General features: G+C 44.4%; 1 protein-coding gene across 3 annotated transcripts in view; it reads right to left on the reverse strand.

Moving 5' to 3' along the window:
• Positions 1-2704: 2704 nt before the first annotated feature.
• Positions 2705-14266, reverse strand: part of CHID1 (chitinase domain containing 1) — a 173567-nt gene continuing 162005 nt past the window's right edge. For all 3 annotated transcript variants that reach the window (XM_044425526.1, XM_044425525.1, XM_044425524.1), the window contains one exon: positions 2705-3453. The gene's annotated coding sequence lies outside the window, so the exon portion shown is untranslated. The remainder of the gene's footprint in view (positions 3454-14266) is intronic.

Raw genomic sequence — 14266 nt, forward strand, 5'->3', positions numbered from 1 at the left:
CCACAGGAAGCGTCAAGAAGCAGCCAGCGCTATGGAAGAGCAGCACAAATTCTACAGGAAGAAGTAGGAACTGAACCTGTCCACATTCCCCACCATGCATCCCAATTGTTCTCCCAGTCCCTGGTCCTTACTGCTAGCTGTGCAAGCTTTGGATAAGTCTGTCTCTGAGCGATCGTTTCCATGTTCTTGGCTTCCTTTTCCACGCGACTTGCTCCCTTCCCTCCACCTTTCCCATACTCATGAACAGACTGCAACGTGGGAGTTGCATTGCTGTTAGCTGTTGTCACGGTTCATTATTCCTGTTGTACTCACAAGCATTCCTGTTGACAGCTTGTGGAGCCTCATCTCTGAAGAGCAGAACGATGGAGTGATGAACACGTTAATAAAACATTGGCTCTAAAAAGATTAAAGACAGACACGAGGCATTTGTAGAGCTCCCCATCATTAAGCATTAACACGGCAGCCCTGGTGGCTCAGCGGAGAAGAGCACTGCGGTTGTGTGGCAGGAGTGAGTGGGATGGGAGGCTCCCCGAGAGAGATCCCTGGGAGGCATCGCCAAAGAGGACGGAGCTCACGGCGCCATGCCAGCCCGTGCTTTACTGCTCTCTCCGTCTGAATTCCACTACTCCACTCCAACTCCACTCCACAGATTTGCAGCACCTCTGTGCTGTCTGGAAATTCACATTCAGACCAGCCCTGTGACTCCTTGCCATCCAGGAGAGAGATGAAAGGGTTGTCATTTCTCACCAGCAGCCAATCATGGAAAGTGGGATTGGCAGACTGCAGGCTTGGCACCCCTATTTTCTTTTTTTTACCAGAACCCAAGATCTACCCAAGGTAGGTGCAAGCCATACATGTAGACATATAGGGCAAGTTTTTCACCCAAAAATTACACAGTTCTTTCCACATAAAAATCCGCAGCAAATTACCCCAAACTTTCTTCATCACAGCAGTCTAGTTTCAGGGGGAAAAGACAATTTGCTGTTCAACAATTGGGAGCCAGAACCCCATGCCAACTCAGAAATCCACTTCTGTTCACCCCGGGATAAACAATGTGCTGCACAGAGCGCAGCGCTGCCCTTAAAAACCAGGGCTCTGTAAGTGACTCCAACTGTTTCTCAGCAAGTGCATCGGCTTCGTCCGGAGCTGGCTGTGATTCCAGGCTCAAGGGCCCTGCTATACTGCTAGACCTTAAGGAGGGATGCGTAGCTGGTGGTGCTGAGGGCTCAAGCCTTGGCCCTGCAGCTTGTAGCCTGGAAAGCAACTCGGTGACTTTTTAAAGGCTGCCGAAGAGAGAGCGAAGGGATGGGCCAGGCCAAGCCACTCCAGAATGCTTCAGCTGAAGACCAAAGGAACTAAAGCTGACAACGGAGGGCCGCTCACTTCCGAGAAGCATTTTGCCTGGCAGGAGCTCTTCTAACAAACACAACACTGCCATCCTTGGTGCTAAAGCAAACACGAGCTGCCTGTAACACAGAGGGGAGCAGGAAGAGGGTGAGGAAGAGAGCTCCTCGGACACCAGCTCAGTACCAGCAGCTGACACCTTTGGCAATGACCTCTCGCCGCCTCAGTCTTCCTGACTGTGCTCCATTAATCAGCCCCTCAAGCCCTCTCCAGCTTTTGCTTTTTTTAAGGCGAAGAAACCTATTTAGCTCCTGCAAAAGCAACTCCCTCTTTGACAAGTCTGCAGTAGCAACCCCATTTCTAACAACTTGTCCTGTCCATGTCTCCCACTCAGCTAGTTTTCCATGCATATGCATCCAAACCCAGCTTGGATGAAAGCAGTGCAGTTGCTTTTCTCTGTTACAAGCACAGGGCTTTTAAAATACTCAACATGACCAAAGCCATTTAGGGTTCAGCTGTTGAGTCTGCCCCTAAATATACTGGTTTGGTTCCTTGGTGCTTCGTCTCTGGTGTATGGCCCAACGATTTATTGTAATCCTATGAAGTCGATGCAAATTAGGATGTGTGTTTACATTTCTGTCTCTCATTGGTTGGGACTGTGTTGTCTTGTGTCTACTATGAATATACTAAATACAATGTGCGCTTTGATATATTGTAAAATAACTTGATAGCTACCCAGTTTTGTTACCTGTGGGGGAAGAAAGGATTGTTCGGCTCCCTACAGCACTGAGTGAATGGGCGATCCATCCTATAACCCTGGCTTAGCATCCTTTTGAGTTGTGCTGCTGCAGCGCCACAGTAACTGCGTTGAACCACAGCGAAAGTGAGTCTGCTGCAGATGCGAGGGATGAGCGTGCCCCTCCTGAGCAGGAGCACGAAGGCTCCTTCGGAGGACGATGCTGCAGAGATGCTTGGGAAGAGGCCTGTCTTGGGTAGGCATTTCCACACACAACGGGATCGGCATGCCACCCCCACAGCTCTTCACGTCACAGGTACAAGGAGGAAAGCTACGGCAGAACTGGGCTTACGTGACGAGGCAGGCTCTCCAAAGCCCCTGAAAGTCGTGTTGGCGGGTTTTAGGTCTGCCTGCACAGAACGAGGTCCCACGGAACCCCCTGGGACTTTCTCCTGTGTGGCGGTGCGTCTGCAGCATATGGAGCATTTCACATACTGTGTGAAGCAATCTGAGTTCACCACCAAGGGCCACACTTTACAGAAGGGGTGCATGAGCTGTGGCACGCTGCCACGTGCACCCGATAGCACAGAAGCAGCACTGTGTGCAAGGGGGGGCGGGGGGAGGTGCAGCAGTTGCTCCTCTCTGGCTATTTTGCTCACCCAAGCTGCTTTCCTTCCCCAGGGACAACAATATATTTTCATTCCAAGAGAAGCTAGATGAAGAGTCCAGTCGGAACAGGAAAAAAACGGGCACTGTTTAGGCAGCACGTGTGCCCTGCCCTCTCCCTGCAGGTGTTCCTCTGTCCGAATTGTGTCTTCCCAGAACTGTTTCTCATAAAATAAAATTTGAAAGATTGGTCCCAAGGTTTGCAGCAGCCCTGCCTCCCTGGTAGACACAGACTTCCACTGCACGCGTTTGCAAGTCTACCGCATTCACACTTTGCATTTTTAGATGTCTATGGAGCACATCTCTGGTGTGTACCAGTATAAATGCGACATCAGGGTTCACCCAACGTAAGCCGTGGTCGCTGGCCATGCTGTCTGAACCCAGTATCCTGCTTTGTGATCCACGCACAAGTCACTCTGGTCAGGTTCAGACAACATGACAAGCCACCCCTGGTTTATGGGCCACCATGGCTTACCACGCAGTGTGAACCCAGGCACTGTGTGAAGAGCCCCCAACACCTACTGACAGTGTGAGGGGCCTGAGTTCCTTGGCACCTGCATCCTACACTTCTGTAAACGTTGCCCTCAATTTTGCAAAGCATTTCTGATGATGTAGCTCTACTTCTTTTAAGGTTCCATTTTGAACATTTTTTCAGTGTTACCTGTTCCTGTCCATTGTAGCCTTCCTTGGTTTCTTGGATATTCTTGCTGCAACAAAAAGGAATGGTATATTTTCATGCACCTCATAGGAAGAAAAAAAAGCTATACATTATTTTTAAAAAACGTATTAAACATTCTTTAAAATTTAGGCAGAGTGTGTTTTGCATTCTTTTATATGTGTATAGAAAACTGTACCGTATAGTTTAAAACACCTCAGTTGATAGGGGGAGAAAATGCATAAGACATTTCATTGTCTAACTTATTCCTAGTGTGTGTTGAGGGGAGAGAAAGCTAGTAAAACTGGTAATCTGCTGCACACCACCAGTGTTTCATGAATATAGAGCACAATTCAATTCCATAAATTTTGTAACCAGGGATATTGTTCCAGAAAGGAAAAGGCACTGAGATTAACCTATTAAAATTGGTTGACACCCGATGCATGAAGCTGGCTTATAACCCACTAGGTTAGTGCCATTGCTGATAACGGCATGGTTGCATTATTGCCTGGTTTAGCGGCCTCATTTCAATCAAATATTAAGAGGCTAGTCATTTTGTGAGCCATTCTAAGAGCATTATCCTAATCTAACAGTATAAAATGCTCTAAATAAATACTAATAATAAATAAATTAAATATGCTTAACCCTGAAATTTACTTAAGAATGTGATTTATTTCCTGGTGCTTGAAAATAAAGTTATACAATAAAAATACAATTTTAAAAGATACAAACATCCCAGTAAAATGCTGCTTTATATAGATGAAACAGTACCACTAGATATACTAGAGTTTATCACTTTACATTGGTCTACAGGAATTTTCACCCATACAATTATTATATACACAAGACTATTAAACATACCACTTCCTAGTATTTCCTCTCTCTAAACAGTGACCCCATAATCCTGTGAATGTGACCTCAGAGGCTTCCGCTTGTGGACGTTCACATCCGGGAACACAAATGGGAAGGAAAGCCCATCTCCACCAACACACATGAGTCCCTGGGCCCAGGTCCAGCACTGCTGTGCTGCTGGAAGACGAAGGGGCAGGTGCAAGTGTGTCTTCCAGCAGAGAGCCAGCAGGTCTGAGGCCCTCTCACAAGTCCTCAGTCAGGAGAGGCGCCATCCCTGAGGCAAAGCCTAGGGAACAGGACGGGTGCATTTCGCATCCTCCCAAGCAGCCTGGTCAAGGACCCACACCCGGAAACTCTCCTTTTCATGTCAACTGCATTCCTACCTATGCAGATATCACAAAATACCACGTTTTATTAGACTGTTAGCAAAGAAATGGCCATAGAGGCCCCATGTCAAAACAGTCTTGTATCACTGGTGGCGAGTTAAACACAGAAAACCACCATGAGTGTTCCCACTGTGCTTGTTCACACCAGCAGGATCACCTTCCAAAGAACTAGTTCCTGAGTTACCATCCCCACAAAAGGTGCTACTCTATCTGGTAAGATAAAGATAATTGCCATTTTTGAAGCACTTCTAAGGAGCACTTAAGAGTTCTAAGAAATAAGTCCAAAAGACTCAACCCTAAGCATTCGTGGTATCAAGTAATGTGCTAACAAGTGTCAGGAAAAAGAAGATCCTTGGAAAGGAGGAACCTCTTTACCTGGTTCAATGATGCTGAAGTTCGACTAAAGGCAGACTCAGTTATACAACGAAAGGATTCAATAGAAAAACATGAAAATTACTCACCCTGCAGAGCAGGAGGCACATGTTTGGGAGTGTCTCTCCACAGGTCTTGGTATTTTGCCAAGTATGAGGTAATTCCTGTCTATGCACAACTGCCAATCATAATGTAGTATACAGAAGACCTTTTAGTACCTCCAGTACCCAATCAATCCTACCCCTCCAGTAGCCAATCAAAATGGAGCATATAGGAGACCTTCTAGTACCTTCTAGGACCTTCTGCACATGCAAAGCCCTTCTTACATCACATCCTTAATGGGGAGTTTTGCCAATAGGAAAGAGTTCACCAACATAAATTAATACAATCATCAAAACATTTAACCAACATTTGACATCACAAATTCAGGCAATGTGAACTGGCAAGTGAAAACTTAAGCCAGTGAGATACAGAAGTCTCATGGTTAAAAAGATGGATCTCTTTCTTTCCCCTAGGACTCTGCCTTTGTTCCCTCCTTCTCTCTCCCCCTTGTTCTCATTTCCTGAGTTAAATCCTGTTTTCTCCCTCTCTCTAACATTCTATAGAACTTTATAACTTCCCGAGCAAAACTTTTTGATCTCTATATTTTAGCTACATTTTTGACCTCTCAACACTTTTAACCAAAACTGAGCAGCACATAAACAAAAAATTAACTTCAGAATGCAACCTTACCAAATTAAAAAGAGGATAATTTAAGTTCTTTACAATGGATTTTAACAAAGAACCATATTTAATAACCATACTAAAAGTCATTTTTATCCATCTGATTGCATGGGGTTTGCTTTGCCATCCACCATACATACTTTTAGCATGAACAGCTTTCGTCACTGCTCAGTGTGAGTCAGAGCAGGACCACATTCTTATTTTTCATTTGTTTTAATGAGAAGCACAATGGAAAAAGAAAAAGAAAGATGACAAGCAGAGAGAAAATTTAAAAATTAAAAGCAACTCCCATGTTCCAAGCTGGGGTTAAATGGTGGGTCCTTGGCTTGACAGGGCTGAAGATTGCGTTAGAGAATACTTGCTAGAAAATGCCATTAATTCAGCTGAGAGTCAGTCTGCAAGTATTTTTGTTATGTATATTGTTAAAGGAGGTTTTTATCAGAACTCTCTGTACATGTGACCAAAACAGAAATAGTCCTTAAAAGCTTTAAAACTACATTGACCTAGAATTACTAGTAATACTTTAATTCAACAGCAGTCAAGCCTTTGCGAAGTAAAAATAATGGGGTTGTGTTTTGGTACAAATTACAACATAAAAGAAAAATTTAAAATGGAATGTTCCTGTATTTATTTCCCCATCTGTGTAATGAATAAAGTTTAACTTCCAGTCTCCATTCAAAAGATACTAGAAAAATTTAGAAGCAGTATTAGTGAAATTTATAGTTCGGGAGTTGAAAAGGCATAGTTTACGAGAATCCATTCTGTTTCTCTTCTCTCCTAGTTCCATTATCACAAATTCAATAACTGTCTCAAAGCTCCTTTCCACTTAATTCCACTGTTTAATGAATCTATTGTTAGTAACTTAAGCGCAGGAATTTCAGAAAGATGGTATGGCAAGACGCTTTGACTTCATCATGCAAAGTGCTGAATGCACGGTCACATCATTACAATGATCGCAGCAAACCTTTGCACTGGGGAGCACAGAATGCAGAGAGCCCTCGCTGCTGGAAGTTCAGCCTCTCTTAGTCAGATGAGCCAAATCTTTGCGTTTTCACAAATTCAATAGCCCTCCACACACTGGCTTTTCAGTGCATGCCTAGCCATACGTGGCCCATCAAAACCCTGAAAATCTGCAGAGAAAAAAAACGCCTCTGGTGTATAAAAACAGGCCTGGTAATTTGGAAGCAAATGTTCCGCACAGCATGGCTATCCACACCTTTGGGGCACATCCAAATCACTGCTCCCGTTAACTCTCCTTTCTGGCCGTGGACTTGTATCTGCTGCAAAGCCCAAGGTGCCGCTGGAAATCTCCAGACTTTTTAGCCTGCATGCCGCCTCCTTCCACTTTCCAACTTAAGCCGGTGATGAAACGCAGATGCCATACCTTCAATAAAATTCCACCTTTCCTACCTTTCCCCACTCTCTTTTTTAAATCATCTGGCTAAATGAAGAGGTCTGAAACAGTCAGTCCCTTGCACCCGCCCTGCTTTGTGAGTTTTCGGTTGGCCTAACAGAAGTATTGGGTTCATACGGATTTTGACTTTGTTTTCTTGTGGGAAACAAAGCAATCTCTGCTTTTTCTGTGACAAAGATGCATCACTTTCAAATGTCTGTCTTCAAATGATTTGTGGTTTGATGTTTTTATGGGTTACGATGAGCTATTTTCCAACAGAACATATTTTGACATTATTATACCATGTTTCATACCTGCAGGTCTGTTTGTCGAGAACCCGTTATTTAGTTGACTGTCACAAAAATCTAATGAGATTTTACGTTGTGCAAATGGCATTTCTTCAGCCTGAGTGGTCCGAAGCAAGCCACTGGACTTGAGGGCTTCCACTCACCCCACGCAGGGCAGAAGGAGCGAGCGGCAGGCAACACCCCTCCCCGTCTTCACACTGTTTACTGCTGCTAGGCAGGCATTTGCCTCTCTAGGAAGACTTTTTGGAGGAGCAGCAAGGAGGAAGGCTGGAGGGGACCTGGGATCGCACATATTCTGGCCTCTCTGGCTTCCCCTCTCCCTGCCCAATGACATACCCCCTTTCCCCCATTCCCAATTTTGGAGATGTAACTGTTGTGACTCTTTCCAGGCCAGCTGCAAGGAGGTGAGGATCAGAGCCCCCATTCCCAGCTCCATGTTTGGAGTGCTGTCTCTGCCCACCAAGCAGGGGATCTGACATACCGGTTCCCTCAGACACAGCCTAGAGAAGAGAGGCTTGCTCCTGCAAGATGCTCGCATGGGCAAGTGAGCTGTCTCAAGACTGGTGTTGTGCACTGCCCACTTCAGCATTTGACTACAGAGACCTGATGCGGAACCAAGCGGGCCATGCTTGAACCTCACTTCAGTCAGTAGCACCTAAGCTAGTCAGAACTAACTTTTCCTACTGATTTCATTTGTTTGCGTTTCCTTGTTTGCTTTTGCATTTTATTATTTTTATATTTTACAGCAGTGCAGAGGCTTTTTATTGCATGGTAGAAAATAGGACTTATAAATGCTAAAATAAAAAATACAACACATACCCACTGACATTTGCATGCTCATAAAAAGGAATGTTGGTCTCAGGTTAAACAAAGAGTATAACCCATTGAACGTGCATGGGAATGCAAAAAACATGGGCAGCTAGGACATAAATACAGTTTATGACTTTGCAATGATTCACATTCTTTTAGAGCTTGACTGGTTTCCAGATTCCTATTTGAACTTGGAAACAACTTTCTGTACTTCCCTAATTTCAACTTGCTTACTTCAGTTGGTGCCGAGAAATTCCAGTGTTGCTTTACTCATCTGATTTGATCAGCGTATTTTTGGACTTTTGCTGTCATGCATGGTCAGCACCCCTCCCACACTGCACAGTTGCTCAATTTTGCCGCTCAGAGGCAGCTTAGCTACTGCAGGAACTCTGCTTGCAAACCTTGTAAAATCGAAGGGGTGCTATGCTTTCAGTTGACTCTCCTGAACAAGAAGCAGTTGACGTCAATAACATCGTCCTTAGACCCCAATGGAAATCCTACAGCCGTAGGGCCACTTCCTGGTAATTTAAATTAACATCTGTGCACTCTCCTTGCTAAGCATGGGGTTCGCTCTAAAATAGTCTACAAATGGTCTTTTGATAGTTTTTGTTGAAGTCCCCACAGGCACAATCCGATGCATCTTCAGATGGAGCAAAGGCCCGCAGCTCTCAGCAATGGCCAGCCCACCATTGGTTTTTCCTGGCTGAAACTGGTGGGAGTTATAGGATATTTTTCTGTCTGAGCATGCATAGGATTGCACTTTAAGCTGCCTCCCGGGCGGAAGGCCGGCTTTAACTCTCCATGGGGGAAGAGCTATGCTACCTTTTCCAGCTTTTCTTGTTCTTTTTTAAGCATGCCCAGAGGGCTTGGAAGAGATTGCTTGGATTTATTATAGCACACTCTTGCAAGCGGATCAATATTTTCTGAACAGTGATGACACCTACCTCTTCATGAAACATAAATTGCACACTTATTCTTCATCAGGGAAAAAACCTTTTATGGCTTTGCATCATGGCAGCTAGCTTCCTCTTCCATCTAGCTGAGGAAATTGGCCAAACAGGACTTGGAAGCCCACAGTCCTCAGTTCAAGGCAACCCACACAGGTACCAGGTATGGCACAGCAACACCTTAGCTGTGCCGTGCTTCTTATCAGTTAGCAGTGAAAACAGACAAACTCACACATCAGTTATTTCTCTTTTTAAAGGTAAGGACGCAGCTCAGGATCATGGTACTCGATGCAGCACCTCTCCTGGCATCGACCTGCCTGTACTTTATGCTCCTTATCTAAGGCTCTAGTGTACATGCCTTTTGTAAGGAGGCTCGGAAGGCCAAAAAGAGGGACAGGGCCTTCTCAGTGGTGCCCCCCTCCAATTACAGAATGATCTCAATGAGGTCCATCCAGCTCCAACACTGTTAACTTTTTGGCACCAGGTTAAGCCTTTCTTCTCTCAGGCATCTGGCAACCTGTGATGAGGTTTTAATCAAGGCCTGGATTCTGATTCTTGTTGCTTGTTTAACATTATTTAGGGTGCATGAGTTTTTCCCTCTGTGTTGCATGTGTATATGTTAGAATGTATATTTTTTTTTCATGTATTTCCAAGGAATTAATCTTTGTAAACCACGTGGAGAGCTTCAGCTCTTGGGTGGTATAGAAATACAGTAAATGAAACACAAGCGCCCGCCTGGTAAATGACCATGCCTCCACCACAGCTGTCAACATGTTTGGTCAGGGGCAACTTGCTGGGTTTCAGTGCTTAAGCAAAGGAGATGAGCACACCTCCTCCAGCCTACAGATGTTTTAATTAAAAGCACAGCAAAGAAATGCTGAAAACGAGGCTGCAATGGCCTTCCCTAGCTGTATCCAATGCAGCGTCCCTCCCAGTTTATAGCCAGTCTGACTTTTCCCCTGGCTTGGGCAAGGGTACATGCGTCATTAATGGTACGTGCACCTTATGTCCAAGGGTTTTGCAAGCCAGGTAGGAACAGGCACAGAGTCAATAAAATGGCTAGATCTCTTGCTGCTGATGACTGCAGGGGCTGTCCGTTTGTTTTTCAGCTACAGGGGGATCTATAGATGCAATTAGCACGAACTCGCAATAATCAGCCTGGCTTGGGTAACGAAGGACAGGAGAAAGAGGAAGGTGAGGGAGGGAAAATGCAAGAAAGGGAAAAAAAGAATCCAGACCTGTTATGCAAAACTCTTACAGGGGGAGATGGCGATGGGCGCAAGCCAAGCAGGAGGCACTTACAGGGGAGACGGGGCAGACTGCAGTCCCTGCTCCCACACAGCTGGTGTGCAGGCAGCCCCCTTCTCTATGAACTGGCTAGTCTTTGACCCGGCAGCAAACGGGGACCTAAATCCACCAAGTTCTTACAATGCAGAATCTAAAAATGTTCAGACAATCTGCTCTATCGATTAATGGAATGCTCTAGTGCCTTGTTTATAGGAAGAACTATTGCTGCGTACACACAGAAATCACAGATGACACTTCTATTGTTATTGCTGATGGTGCACCAGGCTTTTTCATTTTAATTTAGTCAGTTCTCCCACTGATGTTACCGTTTCCCTTCAATGCTTTACAATGCAATAAACACAAAATTGAAACTTAAATGGAAAGTGCCAGTGCTCCACACAAATATAGGCACAGTAATCTAGTGGCAAAATAGTGGAGAATTCACATTTAATTGTTCATTCAACTATACAGACAACTTAGGGTCAATTTATTCCAGAAAGTATCATTTACACAGGCAGAACTTAGTATCTGAAGGCAGGTTAATACAGGAATGCTTAAACTAGAAAGTGGAAATTAGGTTTTCATTGTTAAAACTGAACTGTGTCCTGAATATCCCCCAATTTCCTGTATGCTTGCTAATGGCACCACAGACTGTGTGCTTGCTTCATTTTAAAGTGCCAGAAATCCTTTTATTTATCTTTACCATGCTACTTTCTGACTTGCTGACATTGTCTTCGCAATACTACCTAAATATAAATCTAAGTCTTAAGAAGTGAAGGAATTATATACCCAAGTCGAGTGGCTGCCCTAGGACTAAAACTGTTCCCCAAATCCCACACTGCAAATTGCAAGAATGATTGATATTCAAGAAACGGGGAGAAAGGGATTCCCGAGAGGTGCCGCGGAGCAACACTGCCTAAGCGTATTTACAGATCATCACTGGGGGCTTTCAAGCCCCGCCATATCTTTCCATTAATCCACAGAGCTGCTGCTACCCCAATTTCCCATTGGCACGCTCACCTTGTAACAATAGGAAGCTTATTAAATATTAAGGCTTTCATCTTAAGCACTTCGGTGTGATGGGGGAGTCCTAAACACTGCAAAGGCAGGCAACGTTTTCAGGTACAAAAAGCTTACCTTCTACAGAAAGCCTAAAAGCAAGCAGCCGGGGACTGTGCCAGGTGAGTCCGTTCACTGTAGCTGCTGTTGCTGCAGGTTGCACAGCAAGAGTGGGCAATGTTTGGTGCCCCAAATGTTTTGGCTGATTGCTCTCCCCTCTGTCAGAACCATGATCAGCAATACTGCTCATATGTGACTGCTTTTTAAGAAACTCACGGTCTGCCTGCCTCTATATGCCCGAATTGCAGCCTTGAAGTTGTGTGCCAAGCTGTCAAGGTCACGTATGTTTCATGTTATTTATTAAATTTATATCCCAGTTTTTTTCCTACAATGAACTCAAAGTGGCCTACATCATTCTCTTCCTCCTGCTCACAATATTATCCCCACAACAACAACCCTCTGGAGTAGGCTGAGCTGAGAGTCTGTGACTGGCCCAAAGTCGGCTCCATGGCTGAGCGGGGCCAAGTCCCAGTCCCGCATCTTAACTGACACATCACACTGGCTGAGTAGGCTCCTCGGCCTGAAGATCAACTACATGCCACTCCACCTTAACCCTACCCATCTCCACCCTATCCATGTTTGTGCATAAGCCCTCTCCTCTCAGTCCATTTCTTCACGACATTTTACAAAATCTGTATCAGCATTCATAATATGTGTTTTTGAATTCATTTTTTCACAAATATGCATCAACAAATGCCCATTATTCCAAACTATGCATTTCTGAACAACCAAAAGCTGCATCGCAAAATCTGGTGGAGGATCAAAGCCAAAGGATGAGTACATGCCAAGCTGCACATTCGTCTGAGAGAGATGGATTGTGCCTGTCTGCATCTCAGTCCACAAGCTCTCATTCCTCAAGCACCTCTGCTTCCACTAAGAGGCCCAGTGGGAAAACCTCCCATTGTGTACACAACGTACTCCGTGTAAACTACCAAGCTCGCCCTCTATCATACTTTTTCATATATTTCCTGGTGAGATCTCAGGAGATAGGAACATCAATGGTTTTGAGCTGCGAGAAAGCCTCTCTCCTTCCCCCATTCATTCATTCATTCATTCATTCTATGTTTATGCCACCCAATAACCAATGCTATTTACACCAGAAAGGTACAAACATCTGTGGGCCAGGGGAGGAAGAATGCTTTCTTCTCTTCCTCTCCTGGCTCCTAGTAGCAACCAGCTTCCTCTTTGCAGTTGCTTTGAGTAACAAAACCGGTGGCGATGGAGCAGGACTTAGAGGAGTAATAGGGAGCCACACAAAATCTTAAGAGCTTTTTCATGTTTTACCATTGTACTGGAAACTGGATTACCTAGTATTCAAGGCACCTGCATAGCATCATGCATAAAGGCTTAAAAATTACATATAAGTGGAGAGTATGTGTGTGTAGGGGGGAAGATTTGCTCGCTTGTTGTAGTTTTATACCACTCCATATCCCAAAGGCTCCCTGGGCAGTTTACAAATTTTAAAAAAATGTAACAACCAATAAAATAATCATATTTAAATAAAACAATACACAATAAAACTAGTAAAATCACTACAATGAGCTCAAAACCCACATCTGAAATGGCATAGCAGGCAGTAATAATAAAAACATTATTAAAACAATATTTTTATATCTATTTAAATATCTGGAAAATAAAAGATTTTCACCCAGCATCTTCTGACTGCTTTCCAGGGTATTAGCTATCCCACCCAGTTTTGTGTCATCTGCAGATCTGATAACAGTTCCCTGCACTTCTGCAGGCAAGTTGTTATTAAAAATGTTGAAGAGCACCAGACCCAGGACTGAACCCTGAAGTACCCCACTTGTTACTGCTCCCCAGTTGGAGAAGATGCCTTTGATGAGCCGATTCTGTAGCCAGCTGTGGACCCACCTGATCGCTGTGCCATCGAGTCCACTTTTGGCTAGTTTGCTAATCAGGACAACAGGATACCCACACTGGAGCCCTGTAACCCACATTCCCTCTTGACACGGGATCACTCCCCCATGGTTGCCATTGGGAGCAGGTGTTCCAGGCTATTAGTCTTCTGCTGTGCCTGGATTGGAGCATGCCTGCCAAAGGCTACCGCCTCAGCTTTCCACTGCATAGTGCAGAACAACTCACCTCCACATGTTACTCTGACAACACTGACCTGCGAGAGCAGCTCTGAAATGGCTTTTTTATGTCCATCTTTTAATTCATGGGGAAAGTACACCAGCAGCCTTATTGAACTGTGTGCATGAGTGACTGCCATTAGATCCATGGATGTAAATTCATCATCTTACCAGACAAGGATCAGTTTTTAGTGTTTTTAAATATGCACGGATACATTTTATATATCCATAAGAATAAATACATATGAAATGCATATATATGAAAACACAGCTTACTAGGAATTACCTATAGACTTCAACAGAAGTAGACCAGATAGCCAAATAATATCCATTTGAAGGTGGCAACTAAATGTCACCCATTCAAGTACTGAAAACTTTATAAGGTGCTTAACCATTGCATTGTAGGAAGTCAGCATGTGCCTTTCCAATGTTGTAGTACCAGTCCTTTGGTTCTCAAAAAGGCATTGACAATTTATTTACATTGACCATCTGCTGATTTCTATGTCATGAGAAATAATTCCAAAAAGTCTGCACACCAGCAAATATTAAGGGCAGTTCCAGTATAAAATAACCTC

This window comes from Varanus komodoensis, unplaced genomic scaffold, assembly GCF_004798865.1.
Source record: "Varanus komodoensis strain SLA01 unplaced genomic scaffold, ASM479886v1 scaffold16, whole genome shotgun sequence".
In the NCBI taxonomy this organism is placed as follows: domain Eukaryota; kingdom Metazoa; phylum Chordata; class Lepidosauria; order Squamata; family Varanidae; genus Varanus; species Varanus komodoensis.